Below are 7,597 nucleotides of genomic sequence, written 5' to 3'. Positions count from 1 at the left end.
GCACTTGCATAATGAGTACTAATTCTTTTCATTTTGTGTTTGACAGTTACCTGGAATATTTTCCATTAACTCAAATAGTGGCAACAGTTTCATGTTGATCAAAATGCATTAGTTCCCTAAGTTCTGAGAAGTAATTGTGTTTAGATTATGTTGTAGCTGATACTAACCCCTTCTGATTTCATTAGGGAAGCTCTCAATCAGCCAGTTCACAGTTCCCCTTTGTGTATGAACAGAATAAGGTTATTTCACATGCTGGTTTTTAAATGTACTGAGATAAGGATCTGATATACACTGTAATGACTATTCATGTAGTCCTTGCAAATGGCAACCAATCCACCTGACAACAACAAAGCCTCGTACATCATGTACAGTGCACTCCCGTTACAACGAACACGGTTATAACGAAATTTCGTTATAATGAAGTACATCTTCTGGTCCCAAAATTATCACCATTAAAGTCTATGGTACAAAATTCACTTATTACGAACACGGTTATAGCGAAATTTCCGTTATGACGAAGTCGTTTCCGAGCGCCACAGACAAAGAAAAACAAAAGAAATGTGCTCCGTTATAGCGAAATGCGAATTGCTTTCGAAAATACGTAGCGGAACAAGCGTATAGCGTCTCTGCATGGGTAAACACTTCACACCACTGTGTGTTCGCTCCTTGCGTCACGCACAGTTTCTGAGGGGAACTTGCGTTTATTATTGTAATACAGTTATCCCATCAAATTTCACATAGCTTTCCAGTGTATGATGAGTATTCAACAAACTGAATATGATATACGTGGTTTCCTTGTTTTCGTTATATAGTATAATTGTTCGGTTATAACGAAATTTCGTTATAACGAAAGCAAACTGCCGGTCCCGAGCATTTCGTTATAACGGGAGTGCACTGTATTTTACAATAAACAGAAGAATTTTGTTCATGCATTTAATGCTGAACAATGAAGGGGATGCTTCCCCTTGTTTTAATTGATGGACCACTCTGGTCAGCTGGTCTACACAGTTTATTCCTCTGAACATGAATCCGATAACTTGTTACATCGGGCAAGCTTATGCATTATGTTTCATTGAAAATGAGTGAAGTGCCCAACCAGCGAAGAAAAACGAAAGGTCCATTGTACAAATGTGCACAAGAGCTACCATATGACCTGGCTTATAGCAAAGTGTCATGATTACCAAATCCTTCCCTTCCTCCTTAGCAAAAACTCTTAATCCTTGCCCATTCCCGGTGAGGACAGTTTTTGTCAAGTTAGGTTATTCCTTAGTCCCATCAAGGGCAGCATCATAGTCAAGTCCTGTAGTCAAGACCACATAAGTCGGAATTTCTGTCTGATCTGAGGTACCCGTAAGCTCTCAAACTAGAAATGTGAAAGATGTGTGTTATTAGTACATTTTTTTTTTTTTGCAAGTCAAGATATTGCCCAAGTGAAAATTTATTTTCCTGTCAGAATGGATTCAGCTTGATTCAGAGTTGCCTTCCACTTGTATTTAAGCATACATTCATGATACATATGCAGTGTACTCCAGGATTGTTTGTCTGTAATGAATCTGTTTTCATTCTTAGCACAGAATAATTATTTTTTTAACTTTTTCAATAGACTTCATAATATACCTAATTATTTACATTCTCAACAGCTATGATTTCTGCCTTTTACATGAATTGAAACATTTATTGATTAAATGTAACTATTGTAAATAAATGGAACAATGTCCTAACCGGGTGTACAACTAGTAGTTTTGTGTTCTGGTATGAGAAAAAACAGGATGGTGACAGATTGGAAGTACTGTGTCATGGAAATAATGTTAAAAGACAATTTCCTAATGTTCTTGAAGTTACTACATAAAGTCAGTGTCAGTAAAAGAATGGAGTGAATAGTGGCATTCTACAGGCACCTGAAAATGATGATCTACATAATTATGTAGATCATGTGACTTATTCATGTTGTTTTTCTCTCTCTGGGCTGCATAACTTACCACTAATTTTCTTTAGGAGAAAAAAAGGTTCTTTAAACTTTTAGCAAGGTGAATATCAAGGATATTGTCATTATTATTTATTTTGTTTTATTATACAAATGCTAAATGACATGCCATATCAAGAAGATCCAGTTATGTGCAAAAATTTTAAAGCCTCTTTTTATCCTGATTCCCGACAAATACTTACCAACCAGCAACTTTTGAATACAGAATTCTGATTTTTACTGGAAACAGTTTTTGTGGGGGGGGGGGGGGGGGGGGAATCTCCTTCAGAGAGTGCTGTAAAATGATAGTGTTTGTGTTGATACAGACTATACACTTTGTATATTGTAAAATCATATCAGAGGATATGTTCAATGATCAAAGGTTTTGAGTGTTACAGATTAAGTATGAATGAGAGGGAGTGGTAAGGTAATGAGATGATGAGGGATGTACAGATGTCCAATTTGTGTCTGTGTGTGTGTGTGTATGTGTGTGCTTACAAGCATGCACTGTAACCTTAATAGCAGCCATTAAAAGAAAATCAAATGAATTCAATTCAATTCATTTCATTCCACATGCTGAAAAAATACATCATGTTTACAGGAAAAACAGAAGAGACCAAAAGCAAAAATAAATAAATAAATAAATATATATATATATATATATATATATATATATATATATATATATATATATATATATTCATTACATTCCACATGCTGAAAAAAATACATCATGTTTACAGGAAAAATATATATATGCATACATACAAGGTGTAGGCATGGTTCAACATTAGCGGTGGCCCAAACGTATCATATACATGAGGTCTCTACAACTAACTTTTTTTTTCTGTGGTGGCTTGGAAAATGTATTGGCCCGAAAAAAACCCAGAAATATAACAATCTATTTCAAATCTTCGTTTCCCAATTGGGCCACCGTAAGAGATTTTGTTGCCAGACATAAATTTCTAGTGGCCCTAGGCCACTAGGCTACTGCCCTGTTTAGCCCTGTATATAGAAACAAGTGTATGTAGATAGATAGAAAGGTAGAGAGAGAGATGAATAGATAGAAAGATGGATGCCAAGATAGACATAGATGTAAATAGATATTTTCTTTGTGTGTGTTATGGTCAGGATGAGCGATGCTACTTGTAAGTCTGGTATGTGTATGTGTGTGTGTGTGTGCGTGTGTGCGCGTGTAAGTGTGTAGTTACTGAATAACCTTGACATTACATCGTAGTATGAACTGAAGGTGTCACAAGATAGATTGCTATTTCATTCACTGCATAGTCTGAATTCATAAAGACTGACTAAATTCAAAGGAGATTTAAAACCAAATAAGTATGTCGATTGAGTGAATGCAGCAATATTAGTAAAACACGTCCATGAAGTTTTAAGGAAAATAGGGCTATCTGGTCAAAGGTTATGACTTTTTTTTAAGTTTCAGTGCCACCATCGCTGGATGAGAAGACTACAACAGTTCGTGGCATCTTGCATAGACAACAATATGAAGAAAATGTACAGAACTGCACAAATTTTCCTTCTTTTTTTTTAATTGAAAGTGCACATCTGCTCAATATTGGTATATGTTGATGTGGGAATATAGTTCCCCATGTTTTCTGAAAGAGGTTAGTCAATTGGGTGGGTTTTTTTTTTCAATATGCTTGAAAAATCAAAATATGTTGAATTTCTTTATATTTTCTTTATATCGTCAATGCTTGTTGTCATGAAGTCTCATCCAGCGATGGAGGCACCAAAGCTTTAAAAACACAATTGTTGAACGGATTGTTTGATATTCCTCAAACTTAACTGTCGTGCATATGTTGTACTGATATTGCTGTATTGCTGTATTCACTCAATCCACATACAGTGTATTTGGGTTTAGTATAAATCCCCAAGTTTAGACCACTCTAATCTTGATTTCACAGATATTGTTAAGATTAAGTCCAAGAATTCTTTAATCCATCATTTGGAAAAGAAAACCTTGCGTGGTTAACAAAATTCACACTTTTGGCTATCTAGAACATGGACTTAAAAGAAAACAACGACAACAAATCCTCAAATTTGGATAAAGTCGGCCGAAGTGAATTTGAGCGTATGCATGTGCGTTGTGTCATTACAGTTTAATATGAATTTACAGTATCATACGTTCCTCTCCAGTATGGAGGGGTTGCCCTTTCGCCGGGAGCACTCAGACAAAATCCACCCACCCCTTCAAACTTCCTGCGAACCGGTGTGTACATATCTTTTCTGAGGTATATTTCTATAAGAGGAAATTAAACAATCTTTTTTCCCTCTTCTGTACAAACGTACGTTTGTACAAAGGGAGACAAGAGTGTAAATATCTTTCATATCAATCTCCTTTATCTTCGTGTTTCTAATTCTAAAGGCAGTCTGAAAAATAAAGAAAAATCATCTCATGCCGATCGAATTTTCTCTTTTCAGATGAAAATACATATTGTAGTTGGCAGCTGATGGTACAGTGGGAGGGAATACTAAAAATTGCTAGAGCCCTTTGTTGAAAGGGCAAGGTCTTTCAACATTCCTTTGCCCCCGACGAGTTGGGGGGGGGGGGGCGGAGACCGGTAAAAAGACCTTGCCCTTCCGACAGAGACCTCAAATTGCGTGGTTTTGGTTTTTGTCGTTGTTGTTGACATCAAATCGCATCCAGAAAGAGTTCGCCCTTGACGCGGTAATGACAGTTGCTCGTGTCAAGGGCTCCTACCGAATATTGTTTCATAATATCATGCGCTCCTTCCGGTAATATGTGCATGCACTGCGACTCTCCGCTCCCTCATTGTTGTCTCTGTCATCCTAAATTCCGTTCTATCATGTCTGTATTAACTCTTTCTGTTTTTATATTACTTTCTACCTTTAATGGAGTGGGTGGGATGCAACTCAATTATTTTTGCTCCCATCGCTCTTCCGTTTTTCTCCCAGCTCTCTACATCTTTTCCTCTTTTTCGTTTTCCCTATACATTTGCTATGTGTGCTTTTGATTACATTTCTTTAGCCTCTCCCTCTCCCATCCCCCCATTCTTCCCTCACTCTCTCCCTCCCTATCACACACTCTCCGTTTCACTCCTCTCCCTCTTCAATTTTCATGTTTGTTTGTTTGTTTGTTTGTTTGTTTTTATCCCCCACTGTGATGGTTACTAGTATAATATTATCTTCGTCATGCCTATTCGGCAATATTACGTTACGGTTCTGCCGTTTCCATTACACTTACAAATACAGGGACGCGACCAAACAGAAACATCATCGTGAGGACCTCTAGGGGTATACTGAGATACATTGGATTCGATGTTATAGATTATGGTTGGGATAATGTCACAACGTTTATTTTTTCTATTTATTTTTTGGTCTCATGTGTGTTTGTATAGAGGAGCATCCAGCATTTGTCCGACACTGAAGCTGGCCTCTTTAACCCATCACATCCGTAGACAACACCACATTTTGTTGTTGTTGTTGTTGTTGTTGTTGTTGTTGTTGTTGTTGTTGTTGTTGTCGTCGTCGTCGTTTTAGTATTTGTCTTGGCCCCTGTGTCATGCTGTCGGACTATTAGAGATCGTCACATATTCTCTGATATTGAATATGGTTGGAAATTGTCTCCATCTCATTTCAATTTCTTATGTCCCTTTTATGTCTTTTTTTTTTCCACAGCAAGATCATAGTTCATAAACAGTGAATCTTCAAAAAACACACACACTCTTCAAATACACACAAATACCCACGTCAAATCACTCAACCCATCCCCGCCCCCACTCTCGTTCTTTTTCTCTCCATGCTCTACGCAATTATTGTTCGCAATTTCATTTGGCTGATTATCTCTATTTTTTCTCCATTATCTCTGCTTTACTTCTTTTTGCTCTATTTGATTTGAATATTGCCATACCTGTCTGGCTATTCATCGACTTTACATTCGAGGAAAGGTTATCGATCCTTAATATCCGGTATTTGAAGACATTCGATCTCCTGTATTTCATGCATGTATTTCTCCTGCTTTCATGCGTGCAATATAGCGCATCGTTTGCCAAACCGCCGCGAGTGAAATTTTCAGGCTCACTAGGTATAAAAAGGGGCTCCTTATGGTGCTGTTTTCAAAGCCTTGCACAGTTTTTGTTGACTTCTGATTATTATATTTTTGGTACGATCGGGGGAAAAAAATGAAGTGTGCGGGAGTTATATAGCTTACATGCTCGGACATTGCTGCGTAGCCCTGATTTCCAACTGTACAGGTTGCCTATTTCTTGCCGTGTGTCAGTGGGAGATACGAACCTACTGATTCATAAATCAGCAGAGTTGATTGTTTTTCAAGCAATGCAGTTCTGTGATTAGGCAAGGTCTGAAGGAGGAAGTTCAAGAAAAGCATGGTTATATACCATAGAGGACTGCAGCGATAGTCTCACAGAGATTACTAGGCAATGTAAGTTGGAATTAATTTCTTTCTACTTCTTGATTTACGTTGCCCAAAATATACGTTATTGATATTTTCTGTTCAATGAATATTGTTTTCTGTGATTTACAGAATGATGATCAAGGTAATTTATGTAGTAACTGTTGACTGTGTAGCTAGAAAAGGCAGATACTTTTTGAGGAATGTGTGTTATTTGTTTCTCTTTGATAGCAATAAAATTGACTTTACTCGAATTGAGAATTACAGCACTGGGGCTCATTAAGCGATGCTAAAAACAGTGAATCAATGTTTACCGTTGTTCCATAAGCTAATATCATAAATTTAGCTTATATGAGTGTTAAAGTCCTCAAAATAATGGTTGTATCACTTAATGGATATAATATTGGAAGACCACGATGACCATACTTTATGGTATTGTTGATACCAATGTTTTCTCGCACTATGCACTAAAACAGGTTTGAGTGGGAAATTTCGATTATGCACGCACAAACTCTGTCTTTTCATGTTTTTGATAGTTATAAGAGTAGCAATTCGAAAGAGAAAAAGAAACAAGTGAAAGTATAAACGAGAGGGGAAGAGACACTGAATGAGTGCATGAAAATGAGAGAGAGAGAGATGGAGAGAGAGAGAGGGAGAGAGATAGAAGTAAAGTTGTTTAGAGCTTGACAGATTCTTTTGATTTCGCTGCATTTTTTTTTTTTTTTTTGCTTGAAAACGGTGAATTGATAGGTCTACAGGAGAAACATCAAGTGAATAGCCAGTGGGAAAAAAGGTCTGGAGGCGTGTATTTTGGCTTTGTTTTCTCTTCTGTGGCCAATAAACACCAGTGTAAGTTAAAACATATTGCTCTGTCATTGTCACGCCCATGTGTCTACATCTACCGTAGATGATCAGGACCGGTGCAAGAGATTATATTTTTCACTTTCGCAAAAGGGTACACCTGACATTTTGAAAAAAAAAAATTGTTTTTAATAAAGAATCATGAGAAATCACAATATTTACAAGTGATTGTTACAAAATTTAGCGTACAAAATCACAAGAAATAAGAGGAGTAATAATAAGAAAAAGGCAGAACGAATATAAAATGCGTGTATCTTTCAAGAGCGGAGCTCTGAGATGTATGCAGTGAAGCCAAGGAATGCCCGAGTTTTACATTACGGTTAATGTTTACATTTCAGTTTTGGTATTTGGGCACAGATCTTGATATTTGATGTAAGTTT

This window comes from Diadema antillarum, unplaced genomic scaffold (genome assembly GCF_040938485.1).
Source record: "Diadema antillarum isolate AM-2024a unplaced genomic scaffold, OU_Dant_1.0 scf00000170, whole genome shotgun sequence".
NCBI lineage: Eukaryota > Metazoa > Echinodermata > Echinoidea > Diadematoida > Diadematidae > Diadema > Diadema antillarum.
The sequence above is the reverse complement of the archived record's forward strand: the minus strand, read 5'-3'. Positions refer to the sequence as shown.